Source organism: Oncorhynchus mykiss, chromosome 4 (genome assembly GCF_057628025.1).
Source record: "Oncorhynchus mykiss isolate SJ-2025 chromosome 4, ASM5762802v1, whole genome shotgun sequence".
Lineage (NCBI taxonomy): Eukaryota > Metazoa > Chordata > Actinopteri > Salmoniformes > Salmonidae > Oncorhynchus > Oncorhynchus mykiss.
Genome location: NC_143025.1, coordinates 19,057,928 through 19,085,603, shown reverse-complemented (window position 1 = coordinate 19,085,603; position 27,676 = coordinate 19,057,928). Strand labels below are relative to the sequence as shown.

At 41.3% G+C, this 27,676-nt stretch overlaps 1 long non-coding RNA gene across 1 annotated transcript; it reads left to right on the top strand.

Annotated features, from left to right (window-relative positions):
- Window positions 1-335: 335 nt before the first annotated feature.
- On the top strand, window positions 336-27,676 carry LOC110520947 (uncharacterized). Its single transcript, XR_002473058.3, has 3 exons — window positions 336-737; window positions 26,599-26,654; window positions 27,046-27,676. It is a non-coding gene; the product is annotated as an uncharacterized LOC110520947 (long non-coding RNA).

The window sequence follows — 27,676 nt, the reverse complement described above, 5'->3', positions numbered from 1 at the left end:
TGATAAGTTGCGCTGATGTTAATATCAACCACTTTATATATTATAATACGATTAATATTATTATTTGTATTATTATTATTATGCCTATTTAAGTCTAGGGATTATTGATTTCTCTATTCACAAACGACATAGTGCTTCTATAAACTTTTTATTTTTAATAACAATGTTAGAATAATTCGTTTCAAAGTTTTCTCTCAATGTTGTTGGGAGACATGGTTGAATATTGGAATATAGTTTTTTTTTTATACACAAATCAATAGTACGAAAGTTCATCTTGAGTAAGGTTTTTGGAAGTCCTCGAAGAGATATGCATGTAGTGTGAACATGTTATTCTTGCAGTATGTATTACCAAAAATTCCAGACCACATAAGCTGCCTGTCGTCTCACAGCGCGAACCAATGAAAGTGAATTCGTACCAAGCAAAGCGAAGCCCTTACACAAGCTATATTTTTCAAGTCTTTAAAGAGATCACTCGACATAGACAGAATAATCTTTTCATGGCTTCTTGAATGACTCCGTCGCTGATGCATCGCGGTTAATGTATTCTAAAGTATATTTACTTGAATCTGGCTATTGGCAAAAGTTAAGTACCCGTGTTTAGTAATGTCGCATTCATCAGAGGCCTCTGAGCCAGTCAGCGGGATGGAGCACTCTGCAATGCCACAGAGCCCCAGATGCTGGATGGTCTTGGGTGTGAGAAACTCGGAAACTCGCTTGTTTGACGAGCTCTACTTTAAGTAAGTCCGTGTGTGTCTATATTAAACTTGTGTGTGTGTGTGTGTGTGTGTGTGTGTGTGTGTGTGTGTGTGTGTGTGTGTGTGTGTGTGTGTGTGTGTGTGTGTGTGTGTGTGTGTGTGTGTTTGTCAGACTATCACCACCTCCACTATGTTTCCTATTTCTCATATGCATTACAATGATCTCGTAGGCTCATATGCTTAGCATTTAACTTTCAGTTTCCTTATTAAAAACGTCATAACCAGCTCTATAGTAGATTATTGAAATTGGCTATAAATGTATTATTTCAAACTACCAGTAGCTTTCTCTTGCATGTCTGTATTGTGTTGGAATGTCCTCATATCTCGACGAGCGACAGCTGAAACACATTGACAACTGCTTCCTCGCATAACTCTATCTCTGTTTTTTCTAATTCTGTTCATTTCACACATAAGTTTACTGGACACAGAGGCCTGTACAAACGCTGATGTAGGGACATTCAAGTAATGCATAGTCCCGCCTATAAGCTTTATAACGTTGTGACGCTAAAGTCTTAAAAAAAAAGTAATGCTATTTTTTTACATTTGACTTAATTAAAGGAACATATCTTGAACATATCTCGGTTTGAAACACTTCTACGACTGCATAATAGTTGATTTTGTAAATGTGTGAAAGGTCTACGTGCTCTCATCGAATCTCCGTTTTTGTAAAGCGTTTGCCTGCAGTTTGTTAAAAGATATTACTGTGTTGCCATGGATTATTATTTAGGGACGTTTGCATTTGAAAGCATCCTGCGCATAGAGGACTTGCAGTGATCAATAGCACTGGTGCCATGTCGATCTATCCGCATTCTGATCGATTGACAGGTAGAATTGGGTCTAGAATGCGTAGGGACACTATTGCATGTTTACTCGAATTAATATACACAACTTGGTTTTTACATATATGCATAATTTATTTCTATGATGTAGCCTAACATGTATAATGTAATGTGGGGTAGTAAAAGTGTTCGGCTGCCCCAAAAACAACTAGAGTAGTCATCATCCTTTATGGCTGTGAATCTATCGATAATCAATATATTTGGCCATGTCAGGGATGTTTATTGGCATCGTATTGATCACCAACATCAGAGAGTGGTTTCACCTTTAAGATTAAATGCTTGGAAGAAAACATAAACATTCACTGTGTGGTAGACTATAATATTGTCAAATAAAATACAACCTGAAATAAAACATTTTCATTATGCAACAATGTTTTTTGCGTTCCTTTCTTAATTCGTATTTAATGGCAAATTGTACGATGGCAAATGATCTAAATACGAATAATATAAACAATCTAGTTAATTTGATAATAACAAAAATAAGACTTTATAACAGTGTAATAATTCATAAGTAAAATTTTTCCTTTTGCTATAGTTTGTCAAACATTGCAATTTACAAGGGAGTCGTGTATTATATAATATAGATAATACATAAGCATACATACTAATAAGCGTATAGAAATACATATATCGATGACATTAGCTAAAACTGAATCCTTTTAAGTCATCGATGTTTGTGAATCTGATCGTTGATTTCATTCGAGTTTGTGAAGTGCATGTAGGAAAGGGCTCGACCTATGAAATGAACATGCTGTTATTCTCCAAATAGAGGTGTCATATCCTGATGGTGTCTTACTATTGAATGCTACTGTTTACTACTGACTGTTTACTATAATCACTGATGATCTATCGAACCAATGTTCAGTCACTTATCGACACTTCAGACATATTCTGTTTCAGCGATGTAAGCCATTTAGAAAAATATGGCATGTTTGACTATTTTGGCACTTATGCTATGCATATGGGTTTAAGATTGAGCCACTGAAAATCAAACATGCATTTTTTAATGCACTCACAACAATCTGTGCTATGCTTATAAGGCTACATGCAGGCCAACACATGCATGTCTGACTATACTTTTTAAAATATATTGTTTTATACAAACAAAACCTATTTGTATATATATATATATATATATATATATTATATATATATATATATATATATATATATATTTATAATTGTTTACAGACAGATTATTTCACTTATAATTCACTGTATCACAATTCCAGTGGGTCAGAAGTTTACATACACTAAGTTGACTGTGGCTTTAAACAGCTTGGGAAATTCCAGAAAATTATGTCACGACTTTAGAAGCTTCTGATAGGCTAATTTACATAATTTGAGTCAATTGGAGGTGTACCTGTGGATGTATTTCAAGGCCTACATTCAAACTCAGTGCCTCTTTGCTTGACATTATGAGAAAATCAAAAGAAATCAGCGAAGACCTCAGAAAAATATTGTAGACCTCCACAAGTCTGGTTCATCCTTGGGAGCAATTTCCAGACGCCTGAAGGTACCATGTTCATCTGTACAAACAATAGTACGCAAGTATAAACACAATGGGACCATGCAGCGGTCATACCGCTCAGGAAGGTGATGCGTTCTGTCTCCTAGAGATGAATGTACATTGGTGCGAAAGTGCAGATCAATCCCAGAACAACAGCAAAGGACCTTGTGAAGATGCTGGAGGAAACAGGTACAAAAGTATCTATATGCACAGTAAAACAAGGCCTATGTCGACATAACCTGAAAGGACGCTCAGCAAGGAAGAAGCCACTGCTCCAAAACCGCCATAAAATAGCCAGACTACGCTTTGCAACTGCACGTGGGGCCAAAGATTGTACTTTTTGCAGAAATGTCCTCTGGTCTGATGAAACAAAAATATAATTGTTTGGCCATAATGACCATCGTTATGTTTGGAGGAAAAAGGGGGAGGCTTAAAAGCCGAAGAACACCATCCCACGGGGGTGGCAGAATCATGTTTTGGAGGTGCTTTGCTGCTGGAAGGACCGGTGCACTTCACAAAATAGATGGCATCATGAGGGAGGAAAATTATGTGGATATATTGAAGCAACATCTCAAGACATCAGTCAGGAAGTTAAAGCTTGGTCGCAAATGGGTCATCCAAATGGACAATGACACCCACCAAGCATACTTCCAAAGTTGTGGCAAAATGGCTTAAGGACAGCAAAGTCACGGTATTGGAGTGGCCATCACAAAGCCCTGACCTTAATCCTATAGAACATTTGTGGGCAGAACTGAAAAAGCTTGTGTTCGCAAGGAGTTCTACAAACCGGACTCAGTTACACCAGCTCTGTCAGGAGGAATGGGCCAAAATTCACCCGACGTATTGTGGGAAGCTTGTACAAGGCTACCCAAAACGTTTGACCCAAGTTAAACAATTTAAAGGAAATGCTACCAAATACTAAGTGAGTGTATGTAAACTTCTGACCCACTGGGAATGTGATGAAAGAAATAAAATCTGAAATAAATAATTATCTCTACTATTATTCTGACATTTCACATTCTTTGTCACGACTTCCGCCGAAGTCGGCCCTTCTCCTTGTTCGGGTGGTGTTCGGCGGTCAACGTCACCGGCTTTCTAGTCACTACCGATCCGTTTTTCTATTTCGTTTTGTTTTGTCTGATTACACACACACGTGTTTTACATTCCCTCATTACATTCCCTGTTTAACCATCTGACATACATTTCTGTTCTGTCCGTGATTGTTCATGTCGTTAGTGGTTGTTTGTGTTAGAGTTGTGTTGTATGTTCCTATTTGGAATTTTGCTTTATTCTTTGAGTAAACTCAGTTGGAATACTCTATACCTGTGTCCTGCGCCTGACTCCGCTTTCACTCTGCACCCAATCGCTGACATTCTTAAAATAAAGTGGTGATCCTATCTGACCTAAGACAGGTCATTTACGAGGATTAAATGTCAGGAATTGTGAAAAACTGAGTTTAAATGTATTTGGCTAAGGTGTATGTAAACTTCCGTCTTCAAATATATATATATATATATATATATATATATATATAGATAGATACACAGTACCAGTCAAATTCTTGGACACCCGTCTCATTGAAAGAGTTTTCTTTATTTTACTATTTGCTACGTTGTAAAATAACAGCGAAGACATGCAAACTATGAAATAATACAAATGGAATCATGTAGTAACCAAAAAAGTGTAAAATAAATCAAAATATTTTTTATATTTGATATTCTTAAAAGTAGCCACCCTTTGCCTTGATGACAGCCCTGCACACTCTTGGCATTCTCTCAACCAGATTCATGAGGAATGCTTTTCCAACAGTCTTGAAGGAGTTCCCACATATGCTGAGCACTCGTTGGCTGCTTTTCCTTCACTCTGCGGTCCAACTCATCCAAAACCATCTCAATTGGCTTGAGGTTGGGTGACTGTGGAGTCCAGATCATCTGATACAGCAGTCCACCACTGTCCTTCTTGGCAAATAGCCCTTAAACAGCCTAGAGGTGTGTTGGGTCATTGTCCTGTTGAAAAACAAGTGATAGTCCCACTAACCGCAAACCAGATGGCATGGTATATCGCTGCAGAATTCTGTGGTAGCCATGCTGGTTAAGTGTGCCTTGAATTCTAAATAAATCACTTAGAATGTCACCAGCAAAGCACCCCTACACAATCACACCTCCTCCTCCATGCTTCACGGTGGGAACCACACACACGCGGACATCAATTTCCACCGGTCTAATGTCCATTGCTCGTGTTTCTTGGCCCAAGCAAGTCTCTTATTATTGGTGTCCGTATGTAGTGATCTCTTTTATATCAATTCAACCATGAAGTCCTGGTTCACGCAGTCTCCTCTGAACAGTTGATGTTGAGATGTGTCTGTTACTTGAACTCTGGTAAGCATTTATTTGGCCTGCAATTTCTGAGGCTGGTAACTCTATTGAACTCATCCTCTGCAGCAGAGGTAACTCTGGATCTTCTTTTCCTTTCTCATGAGAGCCAGTTTCATCATAGCGCTTGATGGTTTTTGTGACAGCACTAGAAGGAGATTTTAAAGTTCTTGAAATTTTCTTTATTGTTAATTGAAATGCATTCAAGGAGACTACCTAATTAAGCTGGTTGAGAGAATGCCAAGCATGTGGCAAAGCTGTCATGAAGACAATGGATGGCTACTTTGAAGAATCTCAAATATAAAATATATTTTGATTTGTTAAACACTTTTTTTTGGTTACAACATGATTCTATATGTGTTATTTCATAGTTTTGATGTATTCACTATTGTTCTACAATGTAGAAAATAGCAAAAATAAAGAAAATCCTTGAATGAGTACATCTCATCAAGTGTCTTAACTTTTGACTGGTACTGTATATATACACTCCATGACCAAAAGTATGTGGACACACACTCGTTGAACACCTCATTCCAAAATCATGGGCATTAATATGGAGTTGGTACCCCCTTTGCTGCTATAACAGCCTCCATTCTTCTGGGAAGGCTTTCTACTAGATGTTGGAACATTGCTGCGGGGATTTGCTTCCGTTCAGCTACAACAGCATTAGTGGGATTGGGCACTGATGTTTGGCGATTAGGCCTGGCTAGCAGTCAGCATTCCAATTCATCCCAAAGGTGTTCGATGGGTTAGAGATCGGGGCTCTGTCCAGGCCAGTCAATTTCTTTCACACCGATCTCGACAAACCATTTCTGTATGGACCTCGCTTTGTGCACTGGGGCATTATCATGCTCAAACAAGAAAAGGCCTTCCCCAAACTGTTGCCACAAAGTTGGAATGACGGAATCGTATAGAATGTCGCTGTATGCTGTAGCATTAAGATTTCCTGTCACTGGAACTAAGGGGCATGAACCATGAAAAACAGCCCCAGACCATTATTCCTCCTCCACCATACTTTACAGTTGGCACCATACATTGGGATAGGCAGCGTCCTCCTGACATCCGCCAAACCCAGATTTGTTGGTTGGACTGCCAGATGGTGAAGCGTGACTCATCACTCCAGAGAACGCATTTTCACGGCTCCAGAGTCCAATGGCTGCAAGCTTTAAACCACTCCAGTCGATGCTTAGCATTGCGCATGGTGATCTTAATCTTGATTGCGGATGCTCGGCCTTGGAAACCCATTTTATGAAGCTCCAGACAAACTGTTCTTGTGCTGACGTTGCTTTCAGAGGAAGTTTGAAACTTGATAGTGAGTGTTGCAACTGAGGACAGACGACTTTTACGCAATACGCACTTCAGCACTCAACGTCCCGGTCTGTGAGCTTCTGTGGCCTACCACTTCACGGCTGAGCCGTTGTTGCTCCTAGACGTTTCTAGCAGGAGATTTTCACAATGCCAGCAGTTACAGTTGAACGGGTCAGCTTTAGCAGGGCAGAAATTTGACGAGCTGACTTGTTGGACAGGTGACATTCTATGACGGTGCCAAGTTGAAATTCACTGAGCTCTTCAGTAAGCCATTCTACTGCCGATGTGTGTCTATGGAGATTGCATGGCTGTGTATTTGATTTTATACATCTGTCAGTAACGGGTGTGGCTGAAATAGCCAACTACAAATATTTGAAGGGGGTTCCACATACTTATTTTTATATACAGTGCATTTGGAAAGCATTTAGACCCCTTGACTTTTTCCACATTTTGTTACGTTACAGCCTTATTCCAAAATTGATTAAATTGTTTTTTTCCTCATCAATCTACACACAATACCCCATAATGACAAAACAGATTTTGGCGGCCAGCTCTCAGTCGTGGCCAAAAGTTTTAAGAATGACACAAATATTAATTTTCACAAAGTTTGCTGCTTCAGTGTCTTTAGATATTTTTGTCAGATGTTACTATGGAATACTGAAGTATAATTACAAGCATTTCATAAGTGTCAAAGGCTTTTATTGACAATTACATGAAGTTGATGCAAAGAGTCAATATTTGCAGTGTTGACCCTTCTTTTTCAAGACCTCTGCAATCCGCCCTGGAATGCTGTCAATTAACTTCTGGGCCACATCCTGACTGATGGCAGCCCATTCTTGCATAATCAATGCTTGGAGTTTGTCAGAATTTGTGGGGTTTTGTTTGTCCACCCAAAATATCCATGTTTTGTTCCCCGAGCAACTTAGTTATCACTTTTGCCTTATGGTTCATTTGCATGGCAAGGAGGGACTTTGCAATTAATTGCAATTCATCTGATCACTCTTCATAACATTCTGGAGTATATGCAAATTGCCATCATAAAAACTGAGGCAGCAGACTTTGTGAAAAATAATATTTGTGTCATTCTCAAAACTTTTGGCCACGGCTGTAGTCTTGGTGGTTCCAAACTTCTTTCATTTATATTAATGGAGTCCACTGTGTTCCTGGGGACCTTCAATGCTGCAGAATTTTTTGGTACCCTTACCCAGATCGGTGCCTCGACACAATCCTGTCTCGGCGCTCTACAGACAAATCCTTCGACCTCATGGCTTGGTTTTTGCTCTGACGTGGACTGTCAACTGTGGGACCTTATATAAACAATGTGTGTGCCTTTCCAAATCATGTCCATTCAATTGAATATACCACAGGTGGACTCCAGTCAAGTTGTAGAAACATCTCAAGGACGGTCAATGGAAACAGAATGCACCTGAGCTCAATTTCGAGTCTCATAGCAAAGGGTCTGAATACTTATGTAAATAAGGTATTTCTGTATGCAAAAATTTCGAAAACTTGTTTTCACTTTGTCATTATGGGGTAGTGTATGTAGATTGATGGGGACAATTTTTTATTTAAACAATTGTAGAATAAGGCTGTAAAATAACAACATGTGAAAAAGGGGAAGGAGTCTGAGTACTTGCCGAATGCACTGTATATGTCACGTTCTGACCTTAGTTATTTTGTTATGTCTTTGTTTTAGTATGGTCAGGGCGTGAGTTGGGTAGGTTGTCTATGTTCCTTTTTCTATGTTGTGTTTTGGTATGGTTCTCAATCAGAGGCAGGTGTCGTAAGTTGTCTTTGATTGAGAATCATACTTAGGTAGCCTTTTCCCACTTGTGTTTTGTGGGTGATTATTTTCTGTTATGTGTATGTCACCTTTCAGAACTGTTTCATTTAGTTTCTCCTTTGTTATTTTGTTTAGTGTTCTCGGTTTAATAAATATACGATGAACACTTACTACGCTGCGCGTTGGTCCTCACCTCATTCCAATGACGATCGTGACAGAATCACCCACCAACAAAGGACCAAGCAGCGTGGTAACGGGCAGCAGCGATCTCCAGACTCCTGGACACCTCCTGAGACAGCCCATAGTTTGGAACCCCCTAAGACGGTCCACAGTCCGGAACCTCCGGAGATGGTTCACAGTCCGGAACCTCCTGAGGCGGTCAACGGTCCGGAACCTCCTGAGACGGTCAACGGTCCGGAACCTCCTGAGATGGTCCACGGTCCAGAACCTCCTGAGACGGTCCACAGTTCGGAACCTCCTGAGACGGTCCACAGTCCGGAACCTCCTGAGACGGTCCATGGTCCGGAACCTTCTGAGACGGTCAATGGTCCGTAACCTCCAGCTCCATGGCCAGAGCCTTCCCCTGCGTCGATGCCCAGTCCAGACACAGCGTCCAGTCCCGCTCCATGGCAGGAGCCTTCCCCTGCGTCGATGCCCAGTCCAGGCACAGCGTCCAGTCCCGCTCCATGGCAGGAGCCTTCCCCTGCGCCGAGGTCCAGTCCAGGCACAGTGTTCAGCCTGGGTCCATGGCTGGATCTGCGGGATGAGTGGGTTCTTCGTCCTGTACCAGAGCCACCCCCGATGCTGGCATTGCCAACAAAGGGTATATAACAAAGTATTGAGATAAACTTTTGTTATTGACCAAATACTTATTTTCCACCATAATTTGAAAATATATTCATTAAAAATCCTACAATGTGATTTTCTGGATTTTTTTTTCTCATTTTGTCATAGTTGAAGTGTACCTATGATGAAAATTACAGGCCTCACTCATCTTTTTAAGTGGGAGAACTTGCACAATTGGTGGCTGACTAAATACTTTTTTGCCCCACTGTAGATGGGATGGGCTGAGGGAAGCTGAGGGTAGGGATGTGGAATTGGAGACATGTGGGAGTGGAGTTGCTATGCGGGAGATAGAATGATGGTCAACGATAAAAGTACAAAAAAAGGGTAAAAATAAAACATAATAAAAAGTATGTTTGAATGACACTGAGGGGCAGTGTTTTTACAACTAATGCCGGTTTGCCTGAAGCTGATGCCGTGCAGGTGTTTGTACGCATGCATAAACAAACACTCTCATTCAAATAAACACATACAAGAATACATACATGTAATAGTGCCAGACAGGCACACAAACATATACAGTTGGCATTGCTGTTCTTCTTGGGGAGGTCTCGAATGGTTGAGGGTCAGCTATTAGGGGACTGTGGGGGGGATCTTTGAGAGTTCGGGTTCACATTTTTTTGTCCTAGAGGGAGATCTGGCAACGTGCCCTTGAGCAGGGCATTGACCCTGGATGCTTCTGTGTATCGCTCTGAATGGGAGTCTGTTGGATGACTGGTATGATGTAGTTGTTGAGCGGCTTCACTGCAAGTACATTGTATGTTTCAGATATTCAATTAAAATGTTTAAAAAATAGTAAATAATAATAATTTGCAGTCGCAATATTCATCAAGAGCTATGATGAAACTGGCTCTCGTGAGGACCGCCACAGGAAAGGAAGATCCAGAGTTACCTCTACCGCAGAGGATAAATTCATTAGAGTTACCAGCCTCAGAAATTGCAGCCCAAATAAATGCTTCAGAGTTCAAGTAACAGACACATCTCAACATCAACTGTTCAGAGGAGACTGCGTGAATCAGGCCTTCATGGTCAAATTGCAATAAGAAGAAGATACTTGATTGGGCCAAGAAACAGGAGCAATGGACATTAGACCGGTGGAAATCAGCCCTTTGGTCTGATGATTCCAAATCTGAGATTTTTGGTTCCAATTGCTGTGTCTTTGTGAGAAGCAGAGTAGGTGAACGGATGATCTCCGCGTGTGTGGTTCCCACCGTGAAGCATGGAGGAGGAGGTATAATGGTGTAGGGGTGCTTTACTGGTGACACTGTCAGTGATTTATTTAGAATTCAAGGCACACTTAACCATCATGGCTACCAAAACCTTCTACAGCAATATGCCATCCCATCTGGTTTGCGCTTAGTGGGACTATCATTTGTTTTTCAACAGGACAATGAAACAACACACTTCCAGGCTGTGTAAGGGCTATTTGACCAAGAAGGCAAGTGATGGATTGCTGAGCCAGTGGACCTGGCCTCCACAATCACCCAGCCTTAACCCAACCTTAACCCAATTGAGGTGGCTTGGGATGAGTTGGACCGCAGAGTGAAGGAAAAGCAGCCAAAAAGTGCTCAGCATGTGTGGGAACTCCTTCACGACTGGTGGTGAGGGTAGGTAGCAACACATCTACCACGCTGATCCTCAACACTGGAGCTCCCCAGGGTTGCGTGCTCAGTCCCCTCCTGTACTCCCTGGTCACCCACGACTGCATGGCCAGGCACGACTCGAACACCATCCTTAAGTTTGCAGACGACACAACAGTGGTAGGCCTGATCACCGACAACGACAAGGTGGTCAGAGACCTGGCCGGGTGGTGCCAGAATAACAACCTATCCCTCAACGTAACCAAGACTAAGTAGATGATTGTGGACTACAGGAAAAGTAACACCGAGCACGCCCCCATTCTCATCGATGGGGCTGTAACGGAGCAGGTTGAGAGCTTCAAGTTCCTTGGTGTCCACATCAACAACAAACTAGAAGAGGGCACGAAACTAAAAAGATTTAGCATGGGTCCTGAGATCCTCAAAAGGTTCTACAGCTAGAACATTGAGAGCATCCTTACCTCCTGAACAGGTAATCAAATGGCTACGCAGACTATTTGCATTGTGTGCCCCCCCAACCCCTCTTTTTATGCTGCTGCTACTCTCTGTTTATCATATATGCATAGTCACTTTAACTATGCACTCATGTACATTCTACCTCAATTGGGCCGACCAACCATTGCTCCGGCACATTGGCTAACCGGGCTATCTGCATTGGGTCCCGCCACCCACCACCCGCCAACCCCTCTTTTACGCTACTGCTACTCTCTGTTCATCATATATGCATAGTCCCTTTAACTCTATCTACATGTACATACTACCTCAATCAGCCTGACTAACCGGTGTCTGTATGTAGCCTCGCTACTTTTATGGCCTCGCTACTACATATAGCCTGTCTTTTTACTGTTGTTTAATTTCTTTACTTACCTGTTGTTCACCTAATACCTTTTTAGGTCTACTACACCTGTTGTATTCGGCGCACGTGACAAATTAACTTTGATTTGATTTGAAAAGCATTCCAGGTGAAGCTGGTTGAGAGAATTCCAAGCGTGTGCAAAGCTGCCATCAAGGCAAAGGGTGGCTACTTCGAAGAATGTCAAATATAACATATCTTTTGATTTGTTTAACATATTTTTGGTTACTACATGATTCCATATGTGTTATTTCATAGTTTTGATGTCTTCACTATTATTCTACCATGTAGAAAATAGTAAAAATAAAGAAAAGACAACAGTCCTGTTTTCAAATCACTGCACATGATAGGCGATACGGTGTCTGAGTTATTGGGATTGTGTGATCAGATGTTCCATTATTTACAAAGGGTTAGGTTATGGGTTTTATGAACTGCGTGCAGGAAGACATCATCCTATATTCCAGGTTGAAACTACAACTCCATTTTACTGCATAACTCCCAAATTGGCCTCTTTTTGTGGGTGCAAAATGTAGCTTTTTGGTAAATCCCTATTCAGTATTTAACTCTTTCAGGTGGTTTTGTATCAAAATGATGTCACTATTAAGCTTACAAGGAAATGAATTGGATGCTGCATCAGTTTATAACAATTGTAAAATGGACACATTCTAGCATAATGTTGTTGTGTATGATGACATTAGAGGGTTATATCTCACAAGTGGATAGTGAGGATTGAGACATTAGTTTGCTAACAATTAGAGTAGTTTATATTTTTTGGGCTCCCGAGTGGTGCAGCGATCTAAGGCACTGTATCTCAGTGCTAGAGGCATCACTACAGACACCCTCGTTCGATTCTAGGCTGTATCACAACCGGCCGTGATTGGGAATCCCATAGGGCGGCGCACAATTTGCCCAGCATCGTCCGGGTTTGGCTGGTGTAGGCTGTCATTGTAAATATGATTTTGTTTTTGTCTGACTTGCCTAGATAAATAAAAGTTTAAAAAATAATTGTAAAAATCTCAGTCAGTCAGCTGATAGTGTGCACATCCTGAGATTAATTCTCATAGAATATTTTCTCTATTCCAGTCCCCTTCATACAGATGTAGAATTTTTGTTGCTGCGAATTTTCCTGCGCAGAAGGAAATGCAACTTGTTGTGTATTTGAGTTTTAAAAGGCTTCCAAAGTTTGGATTTTACCCATAGAAATTTCAGACTTGATTTGCTCTAATGAAAAATGTATCAACCCCTACAAAAATGTCTGTTAATTCTTATCTTTCAGTATTCTTATTTTGACTCCTATGCACCTGGAACCAACACTAAGTAGTAGTAAGGACCCCAGACGGCTGCTTATCATAAATTATAATCCACATAATAATTCACATTTCCTGTTGCTGCAGAATTATTTTCCTGCTGTAGCAAACTGGCTCAAATTAAGATCCTACATTTGTACCACACAGCTTTTCACACTCTTATACACTCCTATTTACCACATCCTAAATACTTGCTGGATATAAGCTTAAGTAAGATAGAAACTGTTTAAGACTTTTATGTTAGAGCTGGACAAAATTCCAGTAACTTTTCCAAAGTTCCCAGGTTTTCCAGGAACTCTGTTTGGAAGATTTCTGGAATAAGCAGGAAATCCAGGAATCCTCCAATCAGGATTCCTCAAAAACCTGGGAATTTTGGGACAATTACCTGACTTTTGCAACTTGTCACTCATTGTGCCTTTAATGTTCCCCTGTAATGTACAGTATACATTTGGTATTGTTATGTCAGTTGTGTAAATGTACATGGCATCATAGAAAGACCTCTAAAATAAAGTATTTTGAAATAAGGTTATTCCATGAAATCAGGAAATTAGAAAGGCTATCCCAATATTCATCAATATCAACATGCTCACCAATGTACAATAAGCTGTTGCTCCCCTCCCCCTCCAACCCCCCCACCCATTCTAAAATACCCAACCTCCACACACTGATAGTGCACTGGTTGCTAAGCGACAGAGGGAGAGATGGATTGAGAAGGCATAGTCGATCAATTCTACAGCGGGAGAGGGAGAGCAAAGAGAGAGTGACCCAGAGAAAGAGGAGAGGGTCGAGGGGGAGATGGTGAGAGGAGGGGAGGAGGGAAAGGCAGAATGCAGAGTAGTGGAGAGGGGTTAGAGATGATCTTATGAAACATATATCTTTGTTAACGGTATCTTGCCTTTGCAAATATATCCATCTCTAGAACTCTCAATCTCTGTCCCAAATATATTCCACTTAAATATCTTGATCACTACACATTATAATCTGTTCACCCTCCCCATGTGGAATGTTAACCAATTCAAGAGAGTTTATAATTTTATATTTTATACTTTCACTCTCCATCACACACACACACGCACACGCACACGCACACGCACACGCACACGCACACACACACACACACACACACACACACACACACACACACACACACAATCACGCAGCAGTAGCACATCTCCCCCAGTGTGTGTGTGTGTGTGTGCAGAGCTAGGTGTTGAGCGCATCGACTGAGTATCGATCCCTCCACTCACCTCCCTGCAGTCAGCTCTTGTCCTACCTAGCATACCCTGTCTGATTTCTCCCTTAATGGCTTTTATCCAGCTCCAATCTTTATTTAAACTGAAAAGCAGGAATTAGCACTCACTCCCTTCCAGCTACTCCTTCCCCATCCTTTTCACCCTCCTCTCCAGGATGTCAACACATCACTGAACCCCATTCCTCCTTTACTGGCTTTCTCTTTGTTCTCATCCACATTTTACTTACTCCCCCCCACCCACTCTGTTTCTCTGTGTGTGTTGGCAATGATTGTGGTGCTGTTTGTGTGTCTGTGCAAGAGAGAACGAGAGAGTAAAAGAGAGTGAGTGAAGTGAGAGAGTGAGGTGGATTTCATACCAAGATCATAATGAGTTTCAGTCATGTAAGAGAGAGATTTCAGATTTCTGCATGTTACTAAAAAATATGCAACTTACACATCAAACACTAATATCTCCTGATAATCATTATTTGTCATATGTGATTCTGATCTGCGCATAATACAAAATAAATATTCAGGGTTTATATGTACAGTACAGTGAGATTAATTTCCATCATCCAGTCACTGACATTTCAGCCTGGGAATGAGAGGCATTTGTTCTCTGAGGAAGAATTTGTGATTGATGGGATTTCCTTATTGTGACTACCCAAGCTGCCCTGGGGAGGACCTGCTGCATGCCGTCATCCCACCATTCCATTTGATTTGATTTGATGATGTTCATAGAAGGAAGTGATTGGAGACTCTTATCTTGGCTGAGCAGAAAACAAGCCCTACCAAATAAGACACCACCGACTATCTGTGCTGGCACACACAATGGGGATTAATTGATCCCCTAATACCACAAATAAATCAATTCCTGCCTTCCCCTTGAGCTCCTCTGTCCAATTGGAGGGCTTATTGTTTGATCAACAGAGGCTCCGTGGCCAATGGGGAGGCAGGTGGGAGGGAGACTGACAGACAGCAGAATGGAGGTTAGCCCTACTATGGCCAGGGGAGAGCCAATCAGAAAGCCATTGGCAGGAGAATTGTTCCTGAGTTGGATTGAATAGAATTAGTGCTAAATCCACAGAGCTACAGAGTGCCCTGTGTAATCCTGGCAAAACTGTATAACTACTGTATAAGATGGCATCTATGGTTGGAGAAAAATGACTAGTTGATACAGTATTCACATCAATCTAATAGGAATAAATGTGTTTGTTGAGTCAATTGATATCACAAAACACACGGTATACCCTCTTTAGAGTCACTGTAAACCTATCACAATATCATATCAAGTATCACATTAGTTACTGTTCCTTCCTTTCTTCTCTCAGTCAGCCCATACGCTCCTCCTCCCATGCAGCCAATTTTTTGGTCTGGTCGGGGCACCGGCCATTTTCTCCCAGTCGCCTCCTCTTATCCCCTCCATTTGATTAATCTCCATTAGACTATAATTTCCATCCACTAGCACTCTTCTTCTCCTTATTTTGTCTCTCTCTTCTTGTCTCTCCTAGTCTCTCTTATCAGTCACTTTGCTGTTTCTGCCTTTCCCACAAACATGCTTTCGTCTTACAGCTCATATAATAACGGGCTAAAAATATGCCTTTTTCTTTCTGGAAAGTATTGATTTTGCCTGTAGCATTGTCTATGGATAGGGAGAGGAGAAAGAGAGAGGGAGAGTGAAGGGGGAGAGAAATGAACTAGCAGGAAAATAAGGAAAGGATCAGTCTATGTCTGTTTAAGCTCTCACCTTCTGTATTACTGGACTTAACCCAGTTGCAACATACGTTTGCTGTGCATTACAGCACAATAATAACCCCACTTTGTCGGTTACGTTTTTTTGTTGTACTGGTCTACAGCACAGGGAGTGATTACATGTATAGGTACTAGTATAGCCTACTGTCTACATGTATTTCAAGATATGAAAGAACATTTGACAGGCCATACATGGCAAGTGCTCACTGAATATGTTTTAGATCAGTGAATGGTTGGCTCTTTTGGCACTTGTGTGTAATGGAAATGGAGAGAGCTGATCAATAGTATATTGATCGCAGCTGGCCGTAGTCAGGGGAATTGAGAGTGAGAATAGGAGCGAGTTGGGGTGGGGGTTGGCTGCAAGTAGAATTTTTAAAATGCTTTATTTTAGAGATGACATAGAGCCTGTTTAAAGTGAAGGGAGAATGGAGGAGCCAAAGCGTCTCTTTCCAGTATGCGCTCTTTCTGAACAGTCATCGGACAGACTGGGCTTCCCAGAAGTTGTCTCTTGAATCTGAGCTGAATCTACTACAAAGCGATGGAGGCTTTTAAGGCCACAGCAGCTTGTGTGTGGGGATCTCTGTTTTAAAGGCTTTCAGAGCTATCCAGCAGTGTTTTAAAGCACTGCAAGCACATACAGTTTAGTGATTTGTACTTTGTTCTGTCCAGGGTGCAAGAGTGTCTGGAACCCCAGGAGACACAGAGTACTTGGGTAATATTTACACACACACAGAACAGTGCCTTTAAATGGTTTGGAAAATTCCAGAAAATGATGTCATGGCTTTAGAAGCTTCTGATAGGCTAATTGACATCATTTGAGTCAATTGGAGGTGTACCTGTGGATGCATTGGCCTTCAAACTCAGTGCCTCTTTGCTTGACATCATGGGAAAATCATAAGAAATCAGCCAAGACCATAGAAAAAAAATGTAGACCTCCTCAAGTCTGGTTCATCCTTGGGAGCAATTTCCAAATGCCTGAAGGTACCACGTTCATCTTTACAAACAATAGTACGCAAGTATAAACACCATGGGACCACACAGCCGTCATACCGCTCAGGAAGGAGATGGGTTCTGTCTCCTAGAGATGAACATACTTTGGTGTGAAAAGTGCAGATCAATCCCAGAACAACAGCAAAGGAACTTGTGAAGATGCTGGAGGAAACCGGTACAAAAGTATCTATATCCACAGTAAAACGAGTCCTATGTCGACATAACCTCAAAAGGACGCTTAGCAAGGAAGAAGCCACTGCTCCAAAACCGCCATAAAAAAGCCAGACTACGGTTTGCAACTGCACATGGGGAAAAATATTGTACTTTTTGGAGAAACGTCCTCTGGTCTGATGAAACAAAAATAGAACTGTCTGGCCATAATGACCATCATTATGTTTGGAGGAAAAAGGGGGAGGCTTGCAAGCCGAAGAACACCATCCCAACCGTGAAGCACGGGGGTGGCAGCATCATGTTGTGGAGGTGCTTTGCTGCAGGAGGGACTGGTGCACTTCACAAAATAGATGGCATATTGAGGAAGGAAAATTATGTGGATATATTGAAGCAACATCTCAAGACATCAGTCAGGAAGTTGAAGCTTGGTCGCAAATGGGTCTTCCAAATGGACAATGACCCCAAGCATACTTCCGAAGTTGTGGCAAAATGGCTTCAGGACAGCAAAGTCAAGGTATTGGAGTGGCCATCAACAAGCCCTGACCTCAATCCTATAGACAATATGAGGGCAGAACAGAAAAAGCATGTGTCAGCAAAGAGACCTACAAACCTGACTCAGTTACACCAGCTCTGTCAGGAGGAATGGGCCAAAATTCACCAAACTTATTGTGGGAAGCTTGTGGAAAGCTACCCGAAACGTTTGTCCCAAGTTAAACTATTTAAAGGCAATGCTACCAAATACTAATTGAGTGTATGTAAACTTCTCACCCACTGGGAATGTGATGAAAGAAATATAAGCTGAAATAAATAATTATCTTTACTATTATTCTGACATTTCACATTCTTAAAATAAAGTGGTGATCCTAATTTACCTAAGACAGGGAATTTTTACGAGGATTAAAAGTCAGGAATTGTGAAAAACTGAGTTTAAATGTATTTGGCTCAGGTGTATGTTAACTTCCGTCTTCAACTGTAAGTGGTTAGAGCCCTGGTCTATAAGTAAGTATCCCTGAGAGAGAAAGGCCCCATACCTCAGTACAAATATAGCTGTAAATAATGTATTGAATGAAAACTTAAGGTCCAGAGGGAACAACAGATGGGCTCTTATTCTTTTTGTTGCCTATTTATACAGTGCAGGTTCAGACTGATGGGTTTCCAGCTCCATTCTCTATTGTAATTTCAGCAGCCTACATATCATTTTACATGTGGATATGGATTTGGCTAGTCTTGTTTTTCCATTTCATCCTCAAGTTTGCATACAATACACCTGTGCACCCACTTGTTTCTCTGTCCTCTCATGGTTGGGTTGCGTGTGTGTGTTATCTAGGCCAGTAGCCGAGGCAGATACATGGTCCTAGGTGTGTGTGTTATCTAGGCTGGTAGCCCAGGCGGATACATGGTCCTAGGTGTGTGTGTTATCAAGGCCGGTAGCCCAGGCGGATACATGGTTTTAGGTGTGTGTTATCTAGACCGGTAGCCCAGGTGGATACATGGTCCTAGGTGTGTGTGTTATCTAAGCCGGTAGCCCAGGTGGATACATGGTCCTAGGTGTGTGTGCTCTGTTAATGCGCAGAGCCGGGATCCATTGATCTCTGTGCAGGATGTCAAACATTTTAGCGCGGATCTTGTCCTTGTTATTGCCCTACACAAGCAGGCTGTTAATGCATTAAAAATCGTTTCTCCCTATCTTTCCAAACCCATTTCGGAGCCCTGCCCGGAGCAACAGAAGAATATACCTCCATTGTATCATATACCACTCCTGACCCCCCTTCCTCCACCAACTGTTTCTCCCTGTCCTTCCATCCTCTTTGTCTCAATCAATCTTTACGACACCCGGTTGCATCTCTCTAATGTTTCCGGACTTGACTGTATCCCCGTTCAAAAATTCTTAATTAAGCCCATTCTATCTGTTTACAGTTGGGCAAATTCCAATCTGACAGGGCTAATAAAATAACATTTGAGAGGGGAGGCCAAGAAAAGCATAAAGGGACCATTCTCTATGACCCTTACCTCCTTCATCTACCACTCCATCTCTACCACTCTTTATCTCCATATTTTCTACCTCACAGCTCACGCGAAGAGGGGAGTGATGAATTGATACCCGTTATTCAGGCCCCTGTGTTGATTTCATTTCTAGCCAGCTTTCATCTCTGGCTATTGAGATTCATTCATCTGCTCCTTGAAGTACCTTCAGTGCTACTGCTGTGAGTCATATGCCTATCTTTGCACATTAGCATTCTCTTGATATAGTTATTGACATATGCAATATCTAGACTTCAGGAATGTTTTTGTTTATATTTCATATCTCTATTTCCGTCCAATGTATGTTTTAAAGTGGACAGCTGCAGGAGCAGTGGGTGAGGTGGGGAGGGAGAGGGGACCTCTCCGGCTGTTTAGGGAGACCTAGGGGGGGAATAAGGTTTGACGGCCTAATATCCGCTCAGAGCAGAGTCCACCACACGTGTCTGAGGTCAGCGGTCATGACAGGAACAAATAAGGGGTGGTTGGAAGCAACCTGAAAAGAAAGCAATACACCCCAAATGACATGACAGATGTTCAAAGGGAGCGTTAATTAAGGGAAATATAAGAGGGCCCAGGTTCACACAAATTAGGCACATTTATTGACCAAATTATTGATTTGGTACAAATTTGGGGTTAACAGCCTTGCTTATTTTAAATTATAACCAACAAAAACTTAAATAAGTAAAATGAGTTTTAAGCTCTTTAAAGTGTATTATTTTCTTCAGTATGTGTGTCCGCGGAAAAGAGAAGGAATGAGAGTGTGTCTTGTATGATACTTTGTATGTTGCTCGACACAGTCTGACAGGAGCAAAGCCCCACAGTATTGTATTTCACACTCCACCGGACATATACCTCACATTGGATGTGTGAGAAATCCATTGTGGTCTTTGAGGACCTATCACAGAGCCTCTGTGAACACATCCTCACCTCCTGTATGTCAGCCACACACACAGGCTACCCACTGCAGTGTGATGTGTTCGCCCCTCCCTCAGGAGGGGATTGTGAGTGTGTGAAGTGAAAGAGAGAGAGAGAGAGAGGCTCTGAGTTTGTGTCATATGATCAGTGTGTGTGTGTGTGTGTGTGTGTGTGTGTGTGTGTGTGTGTGTGTGTGTGTGTGTGTGTGTGTGTGTGTGTGTGTGTGTGTGTGTGTGTGTGTGTGTGTGTGTGTGTGTGTGTGTGTGTGTGTGTGTGTGTGTGTGTGTGTGTGTGTATGATTGGCTGTCTTTAGTGCAGTTAATCAAAGGAGAGGCCTGGAGAGTGTCAGGCAGCTCAGTTGAAGAGTTCTCAAGCTCTCTCGCTGTGTGTTGACACCTCTTAACCCCAGTCTATCATCTCTCACACCGACACGGCCTCTCCATTGACACTTGCCACCGCCGTACAGCATACAGCCCTCTCCAAAGGCTGAGTCCACTACAGGGGTTGTTAGCATAAAGACAGTGTTCAGAACAGTAAAGCATGTGCATGGTATGAACTGTACGTATCAGAACCCCCTGGGATATTACAATGAAGAAGAACAACAATTTATCAAAGAAAAATAAAATGGAAAATGATTTGTTCTGTAAAAATATGGATTATAGAAGATGAAAATGTATATAAGTATAATGACTTTCAGCTCCCATGACCATTCGCTGCATGCCTGTCACCTTCACTCTTATTTTTCATTCATTGTGCAAATGGATTGATATGAATGGATAGATAGATGGATGGATGACAAAAAGATGGATTGACGGGTCAGTGATGGAGCGAAAAGTAGCATACATTTTTAAGACCCCAGAAACAATGCAAATTTGTTTATTCAAATAAGTTATTCTCCTGTACAGCTGACCAACGGAAGTGAGAGAGGGGTGTCAGTACTGTCACTGGCCTGTGTAAGTGGGGTCAGGGGGTGGAATCAGAAGAGGGTCAGTGGAGGAAGGTAAAAAGTCCCAGAGCAGTGGGTTCTTAAAATTCCCTTTAGCCTCCTTCAGGGATGGTATGTAATAGCTTGGGACAGGTTTGCAGGGTGAGGGGGTGCTAGCTAGGAGATTGTATATGAACTATGCAGGATGTATATTTATTACCCTTTTTTATTAGGATTCAAAGTGAGGGCATAAAGGTCAAGAGGGTCAGGGTTCAAATTGATGTTGTTTTTTGGGAAGTATTAATATTATTATGTTTTACATAAAGAGGATGTCTTTAGGTAGCATAGTTTAACTTGAACCTTCCAGACATGTTAGGGTCATTGAATGTCATCAAATTAGGTCTTAATAAATGTTCACATGTTCTCATCAACAGCCTTGTGTCATGAACAATGATATCCCCCTTTTACACCACAAACTCCATCACTCCCTCTACGTAATCATTGATCACTCCACAGCCCCAGTCTCTCTCTCCCTCGGCTATCTTTCTCCTCACACCTCTAACCTCCCTCCATCCTCTAGCCTCACTGTAAAATGTGTCCTTATTCCCTGCTTCAGGACACTAACCGTGTGCAGTCCCTATTATCAGTCCAGAGCTGTTAAATTAATAAATTGATATTGACGAGCTATCAGCCAGGGGATAAATTATTTGGGAGCGGAAGGCTAGGGTCACATGACCCACGATTTTGCAATTATTCCCTGCGAGTAGGCCAGTGGTGCATTTCCCCTCCCCCCTTCCATACACTCACACTTTGGCCTATAAACATCAACACGTAGCCTACAGTGGGTTACATGGGGCTGTGGGGAATACCGATGATCATTATTGCTGTCATAAACGTAATTTCGTCATACAGGGGTTAGAGCTGAATATTGTGCATTACTCGTAGCCTACCGATAACTCATAAAATACATAGAATGTCCATCCGTGTGTATATGGGCAATATATGTATGAGGATGTATAGAATCAAATGCAATGTGTAGACTATTGAGCGCACATATGTTGCCTTAAGTGTAGAATACCTACAGAAACAAAAATGCTAAAATATGGAATGTTATGCACTAATGTTTCCAATATAAATGCAAATGGGAGGTGAAATCTGGGAGAAAGGTGAGGACTGCAGTGAGGTGGCAGGTAGCCTAGCGGTTAAAGCGTGGGGCCAGTAACTGAAAGGTTGCTGGATCGAATCCCAGAGCTCACATGGTAAAAATCTGTTGTTCCGCTGCTGAACAAGGCAGTTAACCCACTGTTCCTAGGTCATCATTGTAAATAAGAATTTGTTCTTAACTGACTTGCCTAGTTAAATAAAAAAAATAGAGTGAGCATCAGAGTGCCAATCATGGAAGTGCTCTCATAGCCCTCTGGCCACCACTGACCTCTTGACCCTGGCCATGGCCTAAAGGTTAAGGGTCAGCAGGGTTCACTGCTGGCTGGGCGAGAACCATCCCCATAGAAACCGTGGTCCCCAGGGAGGGAGAAAGGGAAAGGGCACTGGACTCTAACATCTACCATCTCCCCCTGACCAGAGGCTGTATCACATCATTCTTGCTTTTAGAGATTTCAGCTTCCCCTATTAGTACACATTGGACTAGCATACGGTGGTATTGCTTAGCCCTACAGTAAAAGGAGAGGGAAAGGGGGATACCTAGTCAGTTGTACTCCTGGATGAGGTGCAGGGGGGTTGCCTTAATCGACATCCACATCTTAGGAAAGGTACCATAAGGCATCTAGTAAGGGAACATTATAATGATCAGGTTAATATGATATTTCCAATATAATGAGAAATCTGAAACTCACCAGGAGAGAAAGAGCTGATCTGTCTGACAATTTTTTTAAATTAGTGTCTTGTTCTGTGAAGTATTGCTTTCCTGTCTTAATCTGTTGCTTGTATTTTGTACCCAGAAAGTGACATGCAAGTCTACATATTGCGTGTGTAGAATTTCCATAAAGTGTGACGAATTGGAGCCCAACTGAAATATTTGTTTCAAATGGTCAAAACAATGTCGAGGATTTATTGACATCTTGCGCCATCTAGTGGTTATATGCCATATCGCTCTTTACTCAGCGCGGCACCGCTGGTCCTTTCTCCTCTCCGCTCTCATCACTGCTCCCCCTGCAAAAGAAAATCACTCCGTCTGCCTCCGTCTCCCGGGAGCCTCGGTCGATGCCTCGTCCTACCATATGTCTGAGCCCAGCTGCCAATCAACAGGTCAACGCGACCCCGGGGACAGAGAGGGGGTTGTGGGGAGAGATCAAACAGTGTACCTCAGGGATGACAGATGCAGATGAAAAGAAAGGCAATAAAACATTGCTTCAAAGATGGCAACGGTGCATTGGGAGGCAAATGATTGTTAACAGTAATGTGTAGAATAGCGCCTCGCATTCATGATAATCGATTGACTATTATGGGGCCTTTGATGCTCAGGCAGCTGAGGCTATTGTTCCTGTGACACAACTGTACACGACGGAGATAACGGTTCAGGTGCAGCATAATGCTGACGTCGAAATAGTCTACCTGTTTCTATCTATTCATGTGCTTTACAATACCTTGTTTCGACCTTCTCCAAAACTTCAAGTTCATGCAAGTCTATCTGCCATGGGTCCGTGTACCTTTCCTCATTTTGATTTCCCGAGTCATAACTAAGAGTGGATAAACTGAAAATGTCTCGTTTCTCGTTTCTGATAACCAATAATAAAAAATAAGTTCTGATTTATTGTGTCATGATTTGACATGGAATAACAATAAACAAATAACAACAAAATGTATATATTTTCTGTCTCTCCGTTTTTCATTTGGTTCATGCATGGAAGCAGTGGCAACCCATCATTCAGGGCAGGTGGGGCTGTTTTGAGCGCCATATCTTTAGCAACACAAAAAAAACCAAAAAAACGAAAACATAAATAAAATATACACTACCATTCGAATGTTTTGGGTCACTTAGAAATGTCCTTGTTTTTGAAAGAAAAACTAGTTTTTCTTTCCGTTTCCAGCTACAGTAGTCATTTACAACATTAACAATGTCTACACTCTATTTCAGATCAATTTGATGTTATTTTAATGGACAAATTATATACTTTTGGGGCTTGCCTGTTATGCATGTTATTTTGGCATTAATATGTGTCACATATCAGTTTATATAAAATGTAAAAAATATATATAAATATCATTGAGTTAGTAAAGCTGCAAACACACATGGTCTCTTTTTTGTTTTCTTGAGTGAGGCAGCTCCAAAATGCAGGTGTTTCAGCCTAGCTCAGTGTTTTCTGTGGTGCTGGGGCTAGCCAGCAAAAAATAGGAGCATTCTGCCGTGATTGGCTCAATATATTACAAGTGCCCTTCCAAGAAGGCTCAAAGTAATTGACGACAGATAAAATGACATCAAATCACGTTATATGTACAGTAGCTTTGATTGGACTGATCATGTCAACATCTTACTTTCAAAGTCTCAGCTAGCAGTCATCATCATGAATCAAGTCAACAATCTACTGGCAAACCTTTTTAATCCGTGTCATATGAAGAGAAATAATGAAGAGAAATTATAGATAAAACTGCCATTGGACATAAAGATTACACAACAAGTTGGAAATCGCAAATTCAACAATGAGTTGTTTGGAAGAAATCAGTGCCTAACTGCAAGAATTGCAAAGCAACCAGTAGCCTGCTATTCAATGGAGTTCCCACCATAAATCCAGAGAATGCCAGAATTTGATTACAACGTTTGATGACAAAATTGTCCCACAAAAGACCGCCGTGCCACCTTCATGTTTAAGTGAGCACATCATAAGCCAAGTTGAGTCCAAAAATGTAGATATGTATACTATAGCTAAGAAAGTAATACTAAATGTATGTTGTGCAGTAAGCTGTTAGTAGCCCATGTGCCTCACCCTAATAATTTGGTATATTTTCACCTCTTAATTTTGCCTAACATTACTGTTCTGACTCAGTGGTGGTGCACATGTAGCCTATAACCTGTTTTTGAGAAATGTCATCATCTAATATTGTAAGAGGTTTCAATGTCTGCTTTATATGTCCCCTTTATTTATCTTACGGTTCTGACTTGGTGTACATGGAAAATACTGTAAGAGCAGCCCATGTTCTTCATTCTGTCGCTGTACATTTCAAAAGTGCTAAACACATAGTTATATTGACTACGTCCGTCGTCGCTCACTCATTAATATCTTAATCGAAATGACGGAATACCTCTTATCCGCTCATCGTTCCCTTATGCCATAGTTTGTACATCTCAATTGTCAGTAGAAACCAGATTTGTTTAAGCAAGTCAGCCATATCAGCTAAGTTTTTTAAAAAGGCAGTAAACAAGGTTGAATTAATTGTTTTGTTTTGCTGCAAGACAAGGCTCTGCTGATAGCGAGGTGTAGCGGTGACACAAACCAGTGTGCCTAGAACCTACTACCATACCCTGTTTAAAGGCACTTAGAAATGTGGTTTTGCCCATTCCCCCTCTGAATGGCACACATACATAATCCATGCCTCAATTGTCTCAAGGATTAAAAATAATCCTTCTTTAACCCCTTTATCAACACCGATTGAAGTGGATTTAACAAGTGACATCAATAAGGGATCATAGCTTTCACCTGGATTCACCTGGCCAGTCTATGTCATGGGCTGTAGGTGTCCTTAATGTTTTTTACACAGTGTACATTCAGAGAAGTAGGCCAATTGTCATAACAATAGTCGTGTTTTGTACTGAATATAGCCTTGGTCTGCCTTTCAGTGAGTAGGAAGGGATGTTGGTGAAGTATACCAATGCCAATAAAAGGCTTATTTTAACTTACTGTATTACTTGATGTAACTAAAGTTCATGATGATCAGCTGAGATGCCATATTGTACTTTTCTCCTACGGGGACATTCAGAACTCTCACACACACAGACACACACACACACGTACACACAAGAACACACACGCATCAGCACTGACTATAGTTTAGTAAGGAGATTATTGTATACATAAGCAATATCAAAGTTATCTATGCAAAGTGCCAGATAGGTAACTATTTACAGTAATTGCAGTTCATTATTACTTAGTCAACAAACACCATCAGCCAACAGAAGATCGAGCTACCTTTCTGCCGGAAGTAGACTTGCCTAGTTAAATAAAGGGGACTAATTTACTTCCATTAGCTACTACTAGCTAGCATGACTATAGCCAGTAACCAAGTAGAGCTAACTAGCCAGCCTGCTAGCTATTCTGTAGCCAGCTAGTGCAAGCTAGTGCAAGCCAACTTTGTTCAATTGTTTTTGAGTTTGTTCTGTTGGCATGCTAACATCATAATTAGTTATGCAACTTTGCTAGCATGAGTATTTTTATCTTTCTGTCACACTCACAGTCTAATCCTTTCTTTCAGCTGCCAACCTAGGCTGTAATCCCTGTGAATATTCCATGAGGGGCGTGTACGTCCAGGTATGAAAAATAATTGAGTATATTTTGATGTTGTTTGTTTTCTGTTATTCCATGTCCAGTTTTGACACAATAAATGAGAAAACAAGTAGATTTCAGAAACACATTTTTCACACCCTGTCTTGACAGAGAATAACAAAAAATACACAGACATATTCCGTTATGAATTTAGTTAACCTAGTTGTACATCCTAGGTCATTGAACTAAGTGAACCATTGGCTAAATTTGGGTGATTTAAGGATTGACTAATTCAAATAATCTAACACATTTGACATGTTTATTGAAATAATAATTTTTATATGCCAAGTTTTGGTGGTGCAGTTGTGCTTCTTGTCTTATCAAATGTCATTCACATAAAACCCCCAGCTTTATGTAATTTTCTTCTGTTTTACAGATGCTCTGTGGAATCAGACATCAGCCAATGTATGGTCAACATTTGTCAATATTGTGTCTTGTGTTGAGCCATAATCAATCCAAGAGATACTACAACAGAGCTATCAAACTAGCTTTGGAATACTGTAATGTACTAGAACATGGACATAAGTTTTCATCACAGCAGGACACATCTTCTTACCTCACTCTCAGATCTGTTAATCAGGCACAAGTCGTGGACAGTAATCCCCTGAACCCTTCAGCCTATCCTATTAGATTAAGAAGTTAAAGCACCCAACCTGACAACCTCCCTCTGCAATGGCTCTACAGGCTGGGGCTAAAGTGTACCACACACTGACCGTGTCAGTCATCTTACTGTAAACACTTTTAACTTCTGACCACCATACATTGAATGGAGAGTTTATTTGGAATATTGAGATATCAGGTTTCTTGACGATGGACAACTCACATATTCCTAAAATGCATGGCACACCTACAATGTCAGAGGCCGAAAGAATATAGCACATTGCTTGACTATTCCCAACATTTTTTTAAACCTTCAATTGTGCTATTTTGGATTAGACATCATTACTAAAAGTTGAACAACTTGACAATATGTGTTGTATCACATTAAAGTCATTCAAGGAGCTCTA